Source organism: Protopterus annectens, chromosome 7.part0 (assembly GCF_019279795.1).
Source record: "Protopterus annectens isolate FY-2018-M chromosome 7.part0, PAN1.0, whole genome shotgun sequence".
In the NCBI taxonomy this organism is placed as follows: Eukaryota; Metazoa; Chordata; order Ceratodontiformes; family Protopteridae; genus Protopterus; species Protopterus annectens.
Genome location: NC_056739.1, coordinates 1,382,241,572 through 1,382,262,394, shown reverse-complemented (window position 1 = coordinate 1,382,262,394; position 20,823 = coordinate 1,382,241,572).

Here is a 20,823-nt window from a genome sequence, read left to right as displayed (position 1 = left end):
ATAGCTATATCTATCTATACATATATCTTTATTGACATCTGATTACCGGGAAAGTCCAACTGGGTAGAAGCCCATTTTCAATGGAGGCCTAGGGGGAAAAGCTCCAAATTATTACAAAACATTTTAAGGACAAAAATTCTACAATCTTCAAAAACATTTGCAGATGAAATAAGTATATCAAATTAGACATGATATAAAAACATTGGCTAAGAATCGATATAAGGCATATGACAATCATTTAATATTCAGAGAAATTTTAGACAGTTTGTAGAGAAATTAAAGATAAGTTCATCTAATACAAATAGGAATTGCAAAATGAAGTGAGAAAAAATCAGGCTTATGGTATATTTAGAGAGAAAGTCAGGGAAGAGAATTAGATAGCAGTAAGGAATTAAGTGTAGAAGGGAGAGTAAGGAGGTATACAGAATGAAAAGGTACTTGTTCACATTTAGGGATATAGTTTTTCCTAGTTTTAAGCAAGAACAAAACCAGATTTTAGCTAGGAAGTCTTTCAGAATGGTTTTGAAAGATAGGAAGGTGGGTATAGACCTGATGGGTATAGGTAAGGAGTTCCAGGTCTTAACAACATTGTACGAGTACAAACAATGCAGATTTTCAAGGTCTGTAGACAGACAGGAGTTTTTAGTCACTGGATTGCAATGACTAATTGGGAATGTAGTTGTGTGGAATGTTTTTCGTGCTGGACAGGCAGATGGATGCTGAATAATTTTACAGGTGGTAAGAAGTTATGTATATATTAGTTGATGTGGCTGTTCTAACCAATTTAGGTTTTTCAGTGCTGGTGGGTTCTGAAAGGGGTATGTGCTGTGAATTTAGCAACTTTGTTATAGCATTGTTCAAGTTTTAATTTTTGTGAAGTCAAGAGGTTAGTAAGAATGAGAGTGCCATGAAGAAGTGTGAAGAGGAGATAAGTAGTGGTAGGTGTAGTTTTAATTGCGTCTGTGAAAAAGTTTTTGGCTCTGTAAAGCATCCCTAGTGTTTGATGAGTTTTTCTTATGTAATTTTATATATGCAGGTCAAATGTAAGAATATATATATATATATATATATATATATATATATATATATATATATATATATATACATATATATAAAACTCCACATCCACTAAGTGCACGAACTGCCAGAAAGTGCAATGGAGACATAAGAACTCTATCCATCATTGAAAAAGTCCAGTACAACAAAAAGAATATCCGATGGAAATCCACAATAAAAATGAAGTATAAAATACAAAAAAACATGAAATAAGCATGGTATAAGAGAAATTTTAATGACTGTAAGGCAGAGAGCAAACCTTATGGTTATTAAAATTCCACTTACACCATGCTTATTTCATGTTTATTCATTAGTGTAGTACACACCTATGAACCTATGTATGCAGACACTAACAGCAAGTTTGAGATACATGTGTCAGAATTTGTATATAAGTTATTCACAGTCTTTAGGTAAGGATCACAGATAGATCTCAGAGTAAAGCAGATTGAGTAGACTACAGGATATTACTATCCTATGTGTAATTTTCCTAAAATACTTTATTGTGCAATACACATATAATTATGTTTTGCCATGTAAATGCAAATGAACTAATGTACTAAAACTTAATTTTTAAGGTCTGCAGACTCATAGCAGGAAACACAAGCTGCACGTTTAGTAGTCTGTCGTAGTATAATTTAGATAAAATAAGTCCTGAAGTCAATGGTCTAAAACATGTGCCGTGAACCATATCACACTTACATGAAAAGCACTGAACCATATAATTTCTAAAATATGTGCTAGTTTCCTTTCACACGCTTGTAGTATATGAGCATAACAGTAAAATATCAAGTAGAAAAGCAGTTCAAATTAAAATCCTGTTTTATCTATACAACCCAGACATTGGCCCCAAGGGGAAAGGCATGATACATTATCCATGTTGTGAGCAGTTAAGTCTTTCAGTGGTTTCAGTTTAGTTTCCTGTTTCTTTAGATAACACAACTTCATATTTTGAGATAAATGTATTGCAATCCAAACGTGCACAAAAAAAAACTTGTTATTTAGTACAATCAAGATCATTATGGCAAAATGGTTATATTTTTAAAATGTATTCAGATATATTGCATTCAGCATATGGAGATGTATTACTTGAAAAGCAAATATGTTTTGTTTCATGTAGTGTTGCCTTAAAACAAAGATCCGTAACTTGCATTTCATTTTGTATTTTTTAATCATACTTGTGCAAATATATTTTATGTAAGTAATGTAAAATGATAATTTCTTTTTCCACAGAACATAAATATTTTTTGAGTGCTGAATCACAAACACAAACAAAAAAAGAATACATGCTAACTGTACTCCTTACTGTAATTAATAGATGAAATCAAAAGCAGCTGCCTGCTGAAATTTTCAGGATCATGATTTCAGTTGTCGTAAGTGTGGAACAGGAAATGCAAATTAGGGGAGTACATCTTAATTGCTTCAAAGATCCTGAGTCTTCAGCACACTTTCCTCTTGGAGTCCCCTTTGTCTAGAGTCTGCATTTCCCTTTTGTGTCCAAGTGGCCATCTCTGGTTTCTTCCTGCATCCTGAAGATATGCTACTAAATGAAACTGGAAATCCTTCAAATTTCCTATTTTTATTATGTGGTATGTATGAGCATGCTTGTGTACATCTCAAAAAGGACTGATATCCTTTCAGAAGTGGCTAGTCCCCTATCCATCCTTATTAATGTATGTAAACCATATTAACCCTGCCCCTAATCCCAACCTCTACTTTACTCTAGAAAAAAAAAAAAAAAAAATTATAATGCTACCACTATACACGTGACTTTGACCTGAAAAGAGCGGTAAGGTTTTAGTCCACATATCGCAAAAGGAATCTGTTTTCCTTTTGTAATTTTTCTGTTTTTCTTGCCTTGGGTTTTCAGTAAGTCGATTATTTGAAATTCTGGCATCAATCATTTGCATATTGATGCTTTCAATCAGTCATAGTGTAATATATAGCCCTGCTGTGGCTGTTCTTGCATGCCACACACACACACACACACACACACACACACACACACACACACGTGCGCATGCACACACACACACACACACACACACACACACACACACACACACACACACACACACACATATATGCACATGTGCTCACACCTCTAGTCAATTTAGATTTTGCCTTTGGAATGTGAGAAGAAACCGGAGCACACCACAGAAAATTCCTCGGTCCTTACCTCTACTGATTTCACTGGGAGCTACAACTTCAACAAAAAGACAAGGAGAAAGAGAAAGGGGAAGGTGAAGGCAACATCAGGGATCAGTATTGCCATGGTGTTTATTGTGAAGTGACAGGTAAATGCATTACATATTGAATATATTACTTCAACCTTCTGAGCTTGACTTCAGTTTTATCCCATATATGAAAAAAATATATTATCATTAAGAATAATGCTAAAGGTGGCATTACTGTTTCTATGTCCAAGACTGAGTATATTTCTGCCACACTAGAACTTTTAAATGACATTAATTCCTATGAAGCTATTTCAGTGGGTGGTAGTAAGTTTGTTTTTATTGTAAACATCTCTGCATTTAATATGCATGTAAATGGCTATATCACTAGTCAGATGTTTTTTTTTTTCTGCCATGCTAATTTCCTAGTTGTTCTTAAATATTATGGTTTAACAAAGTTTGGGATCTTAGAAACTTTTTCACTGCTTTTAGGGGATTGTTTTAAGACTATTTTGGAAACAAATTCAGAGTTTTTTTAAGGATAGCTATGCTTTTTACAAAGGCTATATAAATTGTTTTTCTGAAATAAGGGGACACAAGTACCATTAGCCATCTTAGATTTGGATTTGTTATTTACTATTCTCCATAATGACTTTGGGTTAGAAACAGTAAGGTCTGACTCATGCAGATTTTCTGATTAGAGTAATGATTACACTGATGCAATCTCTGGACTACTGCTACTTTTTTTTCCAGAATGACATTTTCAACAAATTTCTAGAATAGTCATTGGCACAGCTGTAGCTAACACATGGGCAAATAAAGCAATGTCAATTTGAGAGTGTGATGTGATTTTTAATAGCAATAATCCATTTTATGTCAAAGGTTTGTTTTTTTTTTTTAAATGTTGTTATTATATATATTTTTTATGGGGTGGCACCCAGAAAATGCTTTACAAATTTGTGGGCTATATTACTAATAATACTAATTTTAGGGGTTCTGGCTGTCTATGTTAGTACTGATTTTTTAAGACACTCATTTGACTTTTAATGGTAGTACATTTGTCGCTATTATTCAATGAAAATAAACTAGTTGTATTATATATTTACATGGGATCATTGTGCATCAGGATTTTACATTTGAAAACATCTTGTATGGTATGGCCAGATGCTTAGAATGCAGATCATATAACTGATAATGCAATTACTGCACAATTAGATAAATGACACAGTAATTCAAAGGTAGGAGCTATGATCATGATTTACTAATACCAACCAAAGTTATAGCAAGAAATGAGGGAGCCCCTAAAGTTAGACCTACACTGGATACTTCTAGAATGATTAATGATGTATTATATGAACTGACTATAGTAGAACCACAATCATATTAACTTTCCAGTTGCTTATAAGAGTCAAACAAAACAACTATCTGATACACTTAGAAAGTATTGGGCAATTTTACATTGTTATGAATCTCCATTAAAGAAATATTACATCCCAGCCGACCACTCGAAACTGCAATACAATTCAACTCTTATTTTCTAGATAGTACAGCATAGCTATCCAGGAATTCTTCAAAATCTAATCCCAAGCCTGCCCAACAGCCACAAATCATCACATCCACTTTCACCTTCAAACCTGTGCCCACACCCTATATAAAAGTGCACTTCAACAAATTTAAACCATGATGTGATAGTGTTCAATCTCGCCGTTTGTTCTTACACATGGGTTCGGAGCCGATCCTCGGCTCCGTGTCGGCCGCTTGCAAGCTCTGCATCGAGAAGAAGCTTGAGCCAACCTAATACCCACAATCCCCCTCTGCCTTTACCTCAGATCTAGTTTGCCGCTGCTGCGTTCGCATCACTGGGATCGAGCTCGAGCAACTTCAGATAAGAAATAACTTTTATTATTGTTATTTTTCAGGAAAAATTTATTCTAAAGTACTATTTGGTGACATAGTGTATGTGTGTGTGGTAAGGTAGAAATACTGCACCGTTAAGTTTAATTAAACTTATTAGAGTTTTGGGGCCTACCACCTCTTACTTGAATTTGACAACCGGACTGACTTGTATATCAGATTGACATATTTACTGGATTTGTCACTCTACTGGACTTGACCTTTTTCTCTTACCTGTTTCTTCTTTAAGATGTCTGAGAAAATTAAATCAGGTTTTAAACGCGTTGCCAGTGTGGCCAAAAATGTCAGTTACTGACAACCATAGTTCCTGTGTCTACTGCCTTGGCCCTCTCCACTTACAAGAGGACTGTTCAATTTGTCACTCTTTTAGTGGGAGGGTCATGACAGATAGGCACAGGAAACTCATGGACAGGGGGTTATTAAAACCTTCCTTTCAGGAGGCTCTGGATGCTTCAGACCAGGCATCCAAATCCTCGAAGGAATCAAAGACGTCGGAGCCCAGGTCATCGGCTCCGAGCTCTTCGAGTAAAGTTAGATCACCGGTTCCACAGACTTCGGAGCCGAGTGTTCAACTGTTGGCAGTTTCGGAGCCTCGAGTCTTGGAACCGGTGATGGAGCTCCCTCCACCGACTCTGTTGAGGTCGGCTCCATCTTCGATACCTTCGACTCGTTCTTCCAGACCTCTCTCCGACACCGATGTAGACCGTGTGGTGCAGAAGTTAATGGAGCATACGGCCTTATCCAAGCTCATCTTGGTCTCCTCTCAATTGGTGTAGAGACTTGAAGGCCTTCCGTTATCTCCATCTGTTCCTCCTCCGAGACCTGTCCAGTCTTCGGAGCTGGAAGAAGCTGAGCTGCTGATTGTGGAGCCCTCGGTGCCAGAACCGTCCTTTTCTCGGTCGGCTCCGTTCACCTCGACTCCGTCCGATCCGGTACCGGAGTCTCGGAGCCGAAGATCCATCCTTGGTTCCGGGACCGAGAGTCGGACCGATGTTTCGGTTCCGACGCTCCCTCTCGGGGCCTCGGCTTGGATCGACTCGGTTCCGTCCTCGGGGTCGATGCCTTCGGTGCCTGTTTCGGGGATTCTTCCCATTTCTTCGGAACCGGGAGATACCTCGACTCAGGACCCGGGGGCTTTCGACCTCATGAGGAAGGTGTTGTCTACCCAGACAACCACGTCAGCAGGATCAGCTTCTCCTCCCCATAAAGGTCCGTTATCCTCCTCTGCACCCATGGCTACATCCAAGCGTCGAGCACCGGTGTCTCAGCCACCCCTGGAGGGTGCCCCCTCTTCCTCGGAGGCTTCTTCGGATGGTCCCCACGAAGAAGTCCCTAGGAAAAGATTGTGTAAGAGGAGACACTTAGATTCTCCACAAGAATCTTTGACATCCGATACTGACTTGGATGAGTCAGAAGGGTCCCTAAGTCACCTTCAGAAGATGTCTCTTTTTCTGACATATTGGAGATCCTGAAACAGAGAGGTGACTGGCAGTCCCTTCCCCCTTCTGAGGATGAGTCAGTCTTGCTGAAGGCATTTGGTGCTCGCCCTTCCTCCTCCTGGGTCACTCCGCCCTTCGATGAATTAATGGAACTTATTGCTCGAAGGGCGTGGGAGGCTCCTGACACAGTGGAACCAGTCCCTAGGAAGCCTAATAAGTATATCACTGCACCCCAGGACAAGACTTACTTGGCAAAAGGAGTTCCAGTGGACGCTATGGTGGTGGCAGCGGCCATGAAAAAGGAGATGTCGGAATCTTCCTCATCTGTCCATCCCCCTAATAAAGATTCTAGGACTATGGACAGGTATGGGAAGCGCATTTTTAGTTCAGCGGCTTTTTCCATGCGATCCCTGAACTATTTGACCCACTTTACATGACTGCAGAGGGATCTAATCAAAGAGCTGGGAGATACCCTCCAGGGTACTACAGATGCTGCTGTCTCAGAGAAAGTGACAGCGCAACTTAATACCCTTACATCCATTGTGAACTCGTCCATGAGGCTGATCTCTTACGCAGCCGAAGGTTCGAGTAGGGCAGCAGCTTCAGCGATTGCTCTTCGTAGACAATCCTGGATGCGCTTATGTTCATTTGCGGAAGCCTTCAAGTCTTCCTTTACTAACGCCCCATTTGACGGTGCCACTCTTTTTGGCCCCAAAGTAAAGGAGACCCTTACCCGGTGTGAGCAGGAGGGAAAGACTCTGTCTGCTGTCGGAGTCCATTTTTCCACCCAATCCAGACCGTACCCCAAAGGGCAACGTGGTGGAAAAATGTGGTTTCAAAAACCCCAAGGATCTTTCCCAGGCACACAGGGTGATGCCCCTTCTAGAGGCAGAGGAGGGGGCAGAGGTGGAAGACGCCGCCCTGGCGGCAGAGGGGGTCCACAGAATCAAGGTGACAGGGATACACTCCCTGGTAAACCTTTCCAGCACTCCTGAGAGGAGGCCCGACTGTCCTGCTCTGGAGGCAGTCGGGGGTTGCTTAGCTTTATACCCTCAGGCCTGGCAAAACATAACTACAGACAAGTGGGTAAAAAGCGTGGTTACCAGAGGTTACAATATACCATTTCTATCCTATCCCATTCCAAAGAAAAGACTCCCAGATGTGCCGGCCCATCTGCGAGAGCCAGCAGCTATAGAAATTTCAAAGCTGCTAGAAAAAAGAGTCATCCAACCAGTCCCAGCGGACCAAAGAGGATTTGGAACTTACTCAAGGTTCTTTTTAGTTCCAAAGAAAACAGGGGACTGGAGGCCCATTCTGGACCTAAGCGACCTCAATACCTTCGTCAAGAAAGAAAAGTTCGAATGGTCACGCTTCAATCGATCCTTCCATTCTTACAGAAGGATGACTGGATGTGCTCAATAGATCTGAAGGATGCATACTACCACATCAAAATGGCCAGGGCATCCAGAGATCATTTGCGCTTCGGCTGGGTGCCAGTCACTTTCAGTTTCGAGCCCTGCCCTTTGGTCTGACCTCAGCCCCCAGGGTCTTCACCAAATGCATGGCAGTGGTAGCGTCTCACTTGAGACGCCTAGGATTCCAGGTGTTTCCGTATCTGGATGACTGGCTCCTTTCTGCCACCACCCAGCGTCAACTAGTACAGGCCAGAGACTACACTCTTCAACTGTGTGTTCACCTCGGAATTTCCGTAAACTTCGGAAAATCCTTACTACAGCCATCACAGCGTATCTTATTCATAGGAGCGGAATTAGATACACATCAGTTAATTCTAAGACTTCCTCCAGAAAGGATACTTTCACTTCAGACTCACATCGCCTTCTTCTTTTGTCCAGGAAATCCCCAGCAAAACTGGTACTGAAGGTTTTGGGACTCATGTCAGCTTCTCTTATTGCAATACCCTTGGGAAGACTGCACATGAGAGTCCTACAATGGCTACTGTTTGCACAATGGTCGTTCCAACAACTACCTCTGACACACGAGATTCTTATAACGAACACATGCAAATCACACCTAGACTGGTAGCTTCAGACTTGCAACCTTTCTAAGGGAGACCATTTGTGCTACCCACGACAGCTACGGTGACCACGGATGCTTCCCTGATAGGGTGGGGGGGCATCTTTCAGGGACAGACAGTCCAAGGCGAATGGACCAATTTAGAGTACAATCTGCACATCAATGTTCTAGAGTTGAGGGCAGTGTTTCTAGCGTTGCAACACTTTGCTCCCCTTCTTCCTCTGGGAACTATTGCAGTTCAGACAGACAACATGTCTGTAGTCTGGTACATAAACAAGCAAGGGGGAACCAAGTCCTATCAGCTATGCAGAGAGGCCATGAGAATCTGGCAATGGGCGGAGTCCACGGGTCGCTTTCTGATAGCAACGCACATCCCGGGGTCATCCAACGTCATAGCCGACAGGCTGAGCAGAGCAATACTGTTACCGCATGAGTGGTCCCTAAAACAGTCAGTTGCGAAAAAGATTTTTCGCACGTGGGGCCAGCCTTCCTGTGATCTGTTTGCATCTCCAATGAATGCCAAATGCAGGAGCTACTTTGCCCTATTACCCCCTCCAGGGGAAGTCCCCAGGGATGCACTGATTCACGATTGGCCCCCGGGTCTCCTGTACGCATTTCCTCCCTTCCCCCTGATCACAAAGTTTCTCCAGAAAGCCAACAACCTACACAGGACAATAATCCTCATTGCCCCATTCTGGTCTCGTCAAATTTGGTTCCCCTTCCTCATGACACACTGCTTTGGGGACCCTGGATCCTGGCCCCAGAGCCAGTTCTTTTGACCCACTCGTCGGGGTCTCCCCACCCTCGCTCTTGTCCCTCCATCTAGCAGCTTGGCTGCTCCAATTCCCAACTTAGCCAGGTCTGATCTTCTTTCACCTGCAGTTCAGAATATATTAGTGGCTTCTCATAAAGCTTCCACTACTAAAACATATACTAGTAAATGGAAGCGCTTTGTATTCTGGGCAAATACACAGCAAGTGGACCCTGTTATAGCTCCTTTGAATAAAATATTAGAGTTTTTAACAGAATTGTTCCATCAGGGTGCTTCTCCTGCCACATTAAGAGTTCAATTGGCTGCCATTTCTAATTTCCATGTGGAAGAATGTGGGGCTCCTGTTATGGCCCACAGACTTTGTAAAGCCTTTTAAAAGGGTCTTTTCATATTAGACCACCAATTAGATCTCCTACGTCACCTTGGAGTCTAAACTTATTATTATCTAAGTTGATGCTGCCCCTTTGAACCAGCCTCCTCTTGCCCATTGAAATTTTTATCGTGGAAGACTCTCTTTTTGGTAGCCATTACATCCGCTAGGCGAGTATCTGAACTTCAAGCTCTCTCCATTAAACACCCTTATTTGATCTTTCACTCTGACAGAGTTTCTCTTCGCACTAATTCATCCTTCCTTCCTAAAGTTTGTTCTATTAACAATATTAATCAGTCCATTGAATTACCCACTTTCTTCAAGAATCACTCCAATAAAATGGAGTATATGTTGCACAAATTAGATGTCCACAGACAACTAAGGTTTTACTTGGATAGAACAAAAGATCACAGGAAATCTGATCAACTTTTTGTAGCCTTTGCTGATAACAGAAAAGGAGTAGCGGTTACTAAAAGAACTCTTTCTAAGTGGTTAACTGATTGTATCATCTATGTCTATGATTCTTCAGATCAAACTCTTTTGCACAAACCCAAAGGACATTCCACAAGGTCAGTGTCTACATCCCTGGCTCATGCAGCTCGCCTACCACTAGACGCTATTTGTGCGGCTGCTACTTGGTCTAAACCACATACATTCATTTCTCATTATAAGGTAGACAAGGTTTCTAGGGACAGGGCAACCTTTGGTTCCACTGTGCTCAAGAACGTCCTTCCGTGAGTTCCTCAGGAACAAGGAGCTAGGGACACTACCCATGTGTAAGAACAAATGGCGAGATTGAACACTATCACATATAGAAGTTATGTCCTTACCATAACGTTCCATGTGGAGTGTTCATCTCGCCTTTGTTCTTACATTCCCACCCTCCCACTCTTAGGAAAAACGTTCAGTTTGGTGCCTGGTCTGGGGCATTCTGCTTCTGCATTGCAGTTGTTGTATATATGGTTTACATGTATATATATATATATATATATATGTATATATATAGACTCTTAGTTTCTGTGCATATGTGATATTGGCATGAGTGTTTCTCTCTCTGACTGCTGGTTTGCTTGCAAACTAGATCTGAGGTAAAGGCAGAGGGGGATTGTGGGTATTAGGTTGTCTCGAGCTTCTTCTCGATGCAGAGCTTGCAAGCGGCCGACACGGAGCCGAGGATCGGCTCCGAACCCATGTGTAAGAACAAAGGCGAGATGAACACTCCACATGGAACGTTATGGTAAGGACATAACTTCTATTTCTTCTTCCGCTGATGACCTTGCAAGTGAGTACATAAAAATAGCAACCAATAGCATTGCCTATCCTGTCTCAATTCTTATAAATAGGTCAATCCAGGAATTCCAAGTTCACTCTCTCTGGAAAGAAATCACACATTATCCCTCTGCACAAAGGAAGAAATTTAACAGACATTAATCCCTTTAGACCTATAACAATCTTATCTACCCTCACCAAAATACTTGAAAAATGTATTCAAAAATAATTGCTAGACTATCTCCTGCAGGAAGAACTTCTATCCTTTACACACCATGGCTTCTGTCCTTCCCATAGTACTAGCACTGTCCTTCTAACCTACATAGATACTGTCAATAAAGTTAGAGACAGTGGCAAACTAGTCTCTTTCTTATATCTGGATTTGTCTAAAGCCTTCAACACAGTTTGTCACAGCAAATTTCTACTTCAAATGTCCACACTATGTGTCTCCCAGCCTCTGTGGTTCAAAAGCTACCTGTTCTATAGGTATCCGACAGTAAAATGGCACTCCATGCTCTCTCCTTACCTCTCAGTCACCACCAGAGTACTACAAGGCTCTATCCTTGGTCCCCCCTCTTTAACATTTCACCAACACCCTCTATACATCCACACAGTAAGTCACCTTAATACAATATGCAGATGATTTCACTCTGATTTGCACATCATGGTATACATCAAAAAATTACTCAGGAAGCTCTAACAGCCACTGAAATATGTAACTCACAACCCATGATCAATCCAAAACAGACCAAACTACTACTTTTTCCCCAGATCTCTTTCTCATAAAAAAAAAACAAAATGTAATATCCTCTCTCTCTCTTGATAATACAACCATTGAAGTCACTTCTCATAGCAAATTATTACGGGTTATAATGGATGATAATCTTACATTCAACCTGCATATACAAAACTGCATAAGAAAAACGCATCAAAAAATAGGAATGCTATATAGAGCCAAAAACTTTCTCATTAATGCAACTAAAACTACACTTGTCACAACTTATCTCCCTCCTTATTGTTCTTTATTATGCTCCCATCCTTTCTAACCTCCAGGCTTCACATAAATTAAATGTTGAACAATGCTATAACAAAGTTACTAAATTTACAGAAAATACCCCTTTCAGTACCCACCACTGTATAGCACTGAAAAGCCTGAGTTGGTTAGAAGTGTCTCATCAACTAACATATACACAGATTCTTACCACCTACAAAATTATCCAGCATCCATCTGCTTGTCCTGTGCTAAAAACTGTTCTACACAACTATGTTCCCAGTTTGTCATTGAGATTCAGTGACCAAAAACTCCTGTCTGTCTGCAAACCTATCAAATCCGCTGGGAATTATCTGTACTCATACAAGGTTATAAGTCTGGGAACTCCTTACCTGTATCCATAAGGTCAATACCCTCCCTTCCTCCCATCTTTTAAAACCACTCTGAAAGATTTCCTAGCTAAAATCTCTCTCTGTTCTTGCTCAAAACCAGGATAAGCTATATCCCTAAATGTGAAGCTGTACCTTTTTATTCCTTATACCTCCTTACTCTCCCTTCTTTACTTACTTCCTTACTTCTATCAAATTATCTTCCCTGGCTTTCTCTCTAAATATACCATAAGCCTGTTTTTCCCCTTACATCATATCGCAATTCTGTTTGTATTACACCAATTTACCTTTAATGTCTCTACAAATTGTCTAAGATTTCAATAAATAGTTAATGATTGTCATATAATTTGTATCAGTTCTTAACCAATGTTTTTATTATGCCTAATTTGTTTTAATTATGTAAACTGCAGCTGTTTTGTTTTATTTTTGAAGATTGTAAAATTATTGTTCTTAAAATGTTTTGTAATAATTTGGAGCTTCCCCCTGGGCCTCCACTGAAAATGGACTTCTACCCAGTTGGACTTTCCCAGTAATCAAATGTCAATAGATAATAAATAAATAAAGAATCACAATGCATTGAATTGCATTTGGCTAGTGAGAGGAAAGGTACAATATTGTGTTTAAGCTTTGTAAAGCATACATCAGGAAGTTCACAATGTAATTATATGTATAAGATGCCCCAACAGTGACAGGAGAGTTGCAGTTATATTGGTTCTTTCATGTCATATACAGAAAAAAAATATTTTGAAAAACTATAGCCTTATTTTATAGATTTTGTCTGAGAAAATGTAAGTTCATAGGAAATAATTAATTGCTTTCTCATAATTGTAAGAAGGTCATAAAACTGAATCTGAAAGCCAGGGGCAATACAAATATAATTACAAGACTCTTAAAAAGATAGCATTCAAGAGTTGAGAAAAGAATCATTAGTTTACATTGTGAAACTGCTATATTGCATGTATGGTGGTCTGAATGTGGTGACTCTACTACCTTACCAAGAAGAAAGTTGTGGTGAACTGGAAAACTCTACCAGCTTTCTCTGGGAAGTGTGTGTGTGTGTGTGTGTGTGTGTGTGTGTGTGTGTGTGTGTGTGTGTGTGTGTGTGTGTGTGTGTGTGTGTGTGTGTGTGTGTGTGTGTGTCTGGGTGTGTGTGTGTCTAAATAATAATTTGTTTGAAAGACAGTTACCATGGATAAGAAGCACTGGAAGACATTGCAGTTCACAGGCAGGGAGGCAAGAAAAGGGCATTGTGTGTTATGCTAAAGACTCAGCTCTGTAAGTGAACAGTATGAAGTCCTAGTCTGGGTGTGGAGGTTAGAAGCCTATATCCGGGGCAGGAGTGTATACTCCCTTTATGATTTTGGGGCTAGGTTGCATTTGTTGAATTGTTTAATGAATCAGATTTGTGTGCACTTAAATTTAACTTTAATCTGTTGGGCAATAGTTTTGTCCCTTAGGAGACCATTCCTCTGGTGGTCATAAGACCTAAATTGGGCAGTAGATTATATCCAAGGACTATAGCCCCTGTCCCTCACATAGCTGGTTTTACATTGTGCTGTCAATGGTGGAATCATTAGTGCCAGCATGGTCACCACAACCCTACTAAGTTAGTCATTAAGTGTTTCTGCCACGTGTGACACAAAAAATATTGTTTACCTGGCTTGTTGTAAATAGTGTACAGCATTCTGTGTTGGGGAATATGATAGAAAGTTAAAATAACACACAGGAGAGAAATGTTCAGAAAATAAATGGAAAATAGACAAGAATGATTTGTAGCAGTCAGATCATAAATGTGTACTTAATGTATTTGAAGTAATAAGATCTGATAAAAGAATTGATGATTTAGTTACTTTTACTGAGACGTTAGAGTATTATTTGATCATATCTTTTAAGGCTGATCACCTACCTGGATTACATGAAGGCTACAATCCTAAACCTATATTAAAATTGAATTATTAAAACACTAAGATTCTGTTTAGTGTCATTATTTATTATATGCCTTAATTTGATTTTCCAATTTCTGTCATGTGACTTTTAGAAATGCTATAAAGTCCACATATTTTATCAAACACTGGACTTGATGGCTTCATTACCTTTAAACAGCTGGCCTATTCATTTCACAACGAATGAGAGAAATGCATCCTCAATCTAAGTGAGAGTTCAACGATCCATTCAATCCTACTGGGGGTTGACTCATCAGCCCAGTTATTCCTCCTATGAGCTGAGTCAAGCAATAGGGAGAGGGCCAAATATCACATCCAATGGAAAAGCCTCCCGCCAGGAGCACCACCCACCCTTGCAGCAGCTTTATAAACTGCTGCAAGGGTGGCAGCTTTATAAGCCCTGCAGCAGCTTCTGGCTTCAGATATTGTGTCTCCACATGCTGTTTGGGCTGCATTCCTTTGTACATTGGCAGTGCATGGTCTTAGGCTCATGTTCCCTGCGTGAACAACTAGACATTATTCCTGCTATTCACTACCCAAGTACAAGTCAGAGCTGCCTCCTTCTTCCCTCCTCTTCCTCCACCCCCCCAGACAGGAAGCGTAAGTCAGCAATGGTGATTCACTCTCAATCTTTCCTGCCAGCTACTACAAGTGCCTGAGATCCTAGTTGAATTCATATGCATCATATGCATCATAGTCAAGGATTTATCTATCTCTCTTTACCATGAATATGTATAAATTTCACCTGTTTTTATATGTGCTTTACAACACTAAAAAATCAGCTTTGTACAAAAGCTTGATTATATATTGAAGATATATATTTCTATTTTTGGTTTCCTGACCATGTTTGTCCTGGGGCTGCTCTTGTTTGGCATCTACTTCTCTGAAGTACAGGACAAAACTAAGGGACTCTGGCTAACAAAGTTCGCAGATGACTGCAAACTGGGAGCCATTATTGACTCCCCAAATGATGTGGATACTCTACAAAAGGGCTTTACAGAAACAGATGCTTGGTGCCAGAGCCATGGGCTCATGCTCAATGCCAAGAAATTTATAGTTATCCCCTTTGGGAAAAAACATGTACCCATGAATTACCACATAGGTGGCAGTACACTAAACACTGAAAGTGTGATAAGAGAATTAGAGACACAGGTGGACAGTGGTCTCACCTTCGATAACCACATCACCACAACAGTCAGGAAATCCTTATATGTGGCATACCTCATCACTAAGGGCTTTTAATCCAGAATAAAGGAGGTCATTGTCCCACTGTACTCATCTCTCATTAGACCCATTATAGAATACAATGCCCCATTTGGTATGTACCCCTCAAGACATCTGCAAAAACTGGAAAGGCCGCAGAAATACCTCACTAAAAAAATCACAGGCCTAAGACAGATGCCCTACACTGATCCCCTTAAAAAACTCCAGCTGTACTCTGTCGCATATCGCCTACTCAGAGGCGATCTCTGCTTAACATACAAGGCCATGTCAAACCCAGAGCTGTTGGACATGCTACACTTAAAGAAATCGCAATCCCTCAGAGCCACATGCTCCAGGGATCTAAACCTTGTCATCACAATAAACAAAACATGCTGGAGGGATAGGTTCCTGACCCAGAGACTCCCCAGACTTTGAAATAGACTGCCCATACATGTCAAGCAGAGTGCCTCTTTGGCCCTCTTCAAAAGGAACCTTGACAATTGGATGGGAGAAAGGAAATTCTCCTCGGGGATCACTTCAGTCACCCTGCTAGACAGGGGTCCAGGGAAGTAAAGAGTGTGGAAAGAAATAGTCAGGGAATTGTTATAGCTAGGCTTGTATAGGCCCTAGGGCTGATAGCCTAGTACCAACCTATGAACCTTTTCTCTGACTACACTGCCACTTTGTTTTATAAATGGATCACCTAGCTCTATTGCCAAACATAGATAATGCCCCAAGTATGACCCTGGTGGCATAAATTCAAATATCAGACTGGGCATATGGTTGAGCTGCCATGGAAAAAAGAGAAGATAAGAGTTTCTTCTTGCTTACCTGTTGGTGAAGCAGAGAGACAGAGATGAAAAGGATCCATATCATAACCATGAAAACTGCCAGTCCAACTTCAAAAAAAAAAAAAGAGAGAGAAAGAGATGGATAGGATTCATAGACCATGGACACTCCATTCAGAAAATATTTAAATATTTCCTGTAACACTACATTTGTAAGAAAAAGGCTAGATCCTATTTTTTTTTATTAATTTGTTGAAGCTGTTGCTTGTCTGAATAACGCTCTTCCCAAAGTCACCTACACACAGTCCCTTATAGGAGATGACCTTAGTAAAAATGTTTAACCTACTCTACCAATTCCGTGGATATCAAAAGAAAATTTCCCTGTTTTCCACTAATCCCATAAAAAGCTCTGACGTAAAGTTGCCAAAAAGAAGTGAGTCATTAGGCAGCAGTTCTGAGACTTCTTCATATACACAAAATGACATCAAAAATGTATCTTTACCCCTGGTTTGCAAAATTGTTTCTAGATATTTTGTTGATGACAGAAGAACCTGGAGGAGAAGAAAAACTGGATCCTGTTATCCTTGACCCTCCTTGACTAAAGGAGATCAAACAACTGAAAAAGCACTGGACCAAACTGTTTTAATAATCACAAGGACTGCTCTGACTATAGGAGAATAACCACCTTAACTCATGGACAAAGTCTTTTAGCTCATCTTTTGAAACTTTTGTGTAACACAGCCATTTTTCATGTCATTAGCTAGAGTTTATGGATGTAATAGATCTTCTTTCCACTTAAGCATTGTAGCAGTGCATATGAGGATAGCTGTACCCCCGAAGACTATTTTTTCTCTCATGATGAAATGCTTTCTCCAAATGTTTTTCAGACAGATGCAGTTATTTGAACTGCTAGTTCAAGGTTTCTTTGTTAAATATATTTGATTAGGTTTTGCAGAAATTTAATAAACAGTTTGACAATTGCTTGCTTTAAGCTTTACCTTTAGGTTAAAATGATTGCATATCGCCTACTTCATCCCTATTAGTCTAGGTATGCCAATGTTATACAAGTTATGATCTGACTGGTACTTACTAAAGAATGTACATACCCCACATTTTGAGTGAACTTTTGGCATATTTCACTGCTACCTTCTGGGACTAAAATATTTGCAAGAAGTTTAGCAGAGAAGCTGGAGCAAATCATCCCTAAACTAGTTGAGAACACCCAACAGGGATTTATAAAAGAGAGAAAGGAAATCCCAGCCATAGTTAGACTCTATTACACTGTTCACCAACTCAGTAGTACAGTACAGTCTCCTGCTGCAGCTTTTTGTAGGCTTCAATAAGGCTTTTGGATCTTTACTCTCATTTCAGTTACCTTTAGACATTCTTACTTTGTTTTGACATCACAGGTGGATTTGCCAAAATGTGTCAACTTTTATATGTTTGGCCTAAACACAAGCTATAGCTAATGGGTGGTGCTCAACAGGGAAACTTATCAAGGCTGCCCACTGCCCATGTGGTTATTTTACTTGTGGAATGCCTTAGCTTGTATAACAAACATCATTGCTCTAAACGGGGCTTTAAACTTGATGCACATATGTAAGCTGATGCTGAACACGTTTTGTAGAGAAGTGAATTATTCAGTTGTTTCAACTTTCCCTTTCAATTCAGGGTGCTTTAGAGGAATTTAAGACATTTGACAGGCTGTCTGACTTGAATTATTGTTCATACCACTGGACTCTTCACAGGATCATAGGAGATTACTAGGCTATCGACCTGGAGATCATTTTAAGCCTAGCCGTTTCATCCCAATGTAATACCATAGAAATGCTAGTCAATACCCAAGATTGCATTTAGTGTTGACTGTTCATGTCTAGAAGGTTTGTGGGCTCTATCCCAGGTAAGACGGTATGGTGGCCCATCCACTCATCCAGGTTCCTCTTGGACAGTGTCATGGGGTGCTCTGTTTCATATGAATTGGTAGCCTGTTCCAAAAATGCAGAGTCACTGGGAGATACATCTGTTCCTCCAGTGTGTCCAATTTAAGTTGCAGGCCATATTTAGGTCCCTAGAACAGGTAGCCCTAGTCCCATTTGATTTATGGATATGCAGCCAGTTCATTAAGTTTGGGTCTTGGACTGTTCTGTGGGCCAGACATAAGTCTCCCCTAAGAAGTCAATACAATACAGAGTATAGTGACAGGGACTTTAGTTGGTCTGCGTAAGGCACATGCTGGAGCCCCTTGATCTTCTCTGTTAGAAACCTCTGAGGTTTCTATAATTGCTGCAGGTACAGTACATGCCTAATGGGGTGTTATACTCAATTATGAGCCAGATAAGTGCCGAGTATGGGAGGGTTAGAACTTCTTTTGCTGTCTAGGCAATGCCTTTACTAATCACATGTGCTACACAGAAAGCTTTCTTTACTACAGTAGACACCTCATGGTCAAAGTTAAGGTCGCAGTCAACTTGTGATCCCAGGTCCCTTACCACTCCATGGTACTTAGGGTATTGTTGATCTGATAATGTGAGGGGATATTGTTTGTGTCAAAGTGCATAATGATGCATTTCTTTGCATTCAGTTTGAGACCATCACTAATACACCAGTTGTTCATCTGCGTGACACCCTCCTGGAAGTACTGATATCATTTTGGAATGCATGTAATTTTAACTGGAATTTTAATATGAATGGAGCCTTGTGCTATATAACCACTGCTCTCTCAGTTGTATGTTATCAGACACAGCACTCACTTGCCTCTAATTCCACCTGGAATTGAAATAAAGATAATAAAGGAAAAGAAGACCGGCATTTTTATTGAAGTTCTAGTCCTCTTCAAAGTCATTTGAATTGATCTATTTTACTGAATTTCTTAAAGAAATTTGCCTGATTTCCATTGATTGATTTTACTGATTAATTAAAATGGAATATTTGCTTTGCTTGATTTTTAGTAGCTGGGACTTAAGCCTTTCCAGTAATTTATACTGAGGTTTTACCAAGTGCCCTGGATCTCTCGGATCCACTGGGAAACTTAATAGCTCCTCTGGCCACAACAACAAATTGGTGCTGGACTATACTGTTTTCTATATAACTGAAAGGAAGGAATTTTTATAGGTGGTATTAAAATTTACATTTGGTAGACACAAGTAGAAATATTGCTGGATCAAGAAATAGTTGACCTTTTCAAACTCACTGCTGGCTTCAAATGTTTGCTATGGAACTTACTCTCCCTTATATATAAAGTTAGAAACCCTCTCAATCCACAGTGTTTCTGCTTTTGACTGCATGAAATGAGAAATAGCTCCCTTCAATATGTATGTATGCATGTATATATATATATATATATATATATATATATATATATATATATATATATATATATATCACTACTAAATACCGAACACTCACTCTACCGACGCCCAAAATCCTGAGACCAAACACCCAAAACACTACAATACTGAAAAACCAAACCACGAAATTAAAACTACCGAAAACTACACACAACATACACCACACACAGACACATACACACACCTTCCCCCAAAACACAAACACACAAACCTAACCCACAGACAAGCAGGGGGGCATGCCTCTCTGCACCCACCATGTGGGGGGGCTGCGCCCTCCCACACCCCCCTACTTAAATATTCTAACTCCAAGGTTGCACTACCTAGACAAACACATGAATAAACCACTAAACACCTACATCCCCCTCACACACACACATCACACTCACAACACACACTTACACACTAAACCTTTAACCAACACAGTTAAATAGAAATACTTACCTGCCCTTCCACCATACCGCAACACCAGAAACGGGAATTTCAAAATCCCCGATAGTCGGGATTTTGAAATTCGCGCTTCTGGTCTTTCGGGTGTTTGGGGTTTCGACTATATGGTCTCAAAAGTTTGAAATTCGGTATTTCAAAAGTATATATATATATATATATATATATATATATATATATATATATATATATATATATATATATATATATATAAAACAGCCTATGTTAATTATGTCACTTGTAATTGCCCTTAAGATTATTTCCACACCTGAAGGATCATGGGCCAGACCCATCATCTCCAAAACCATCAGGCCTGCTGCTATCTTCCTTGATTGTCTGTTACACCTGTTAAACTGAATTTAGGAACCACTGGAAACATCTTGGTCCTATGTCACTGATCTCACTGTCTCCCATTCTCTCTAATAGCCTATTGGTTAGATATAATAATAAAGGTAAAAGCAAATTGGGGCAGCAAACTTTCTTGGGGCACAGCATAGGAATGTTGTTGGTAAATGTATGTCCCAGTGTTGCTCTCTACAGCACTGCAGATATATCTTAAGTTACTTAAGAAAAATGTTATATTGTAAAATGTTTTCATATTCAATATTAGAGCTAGTCTAAAGACATCCAGGCATCAGATGATTGTCCTTGCTGGCACCTTACTAAAAGATCTGAATCACTGATTCCTGCATT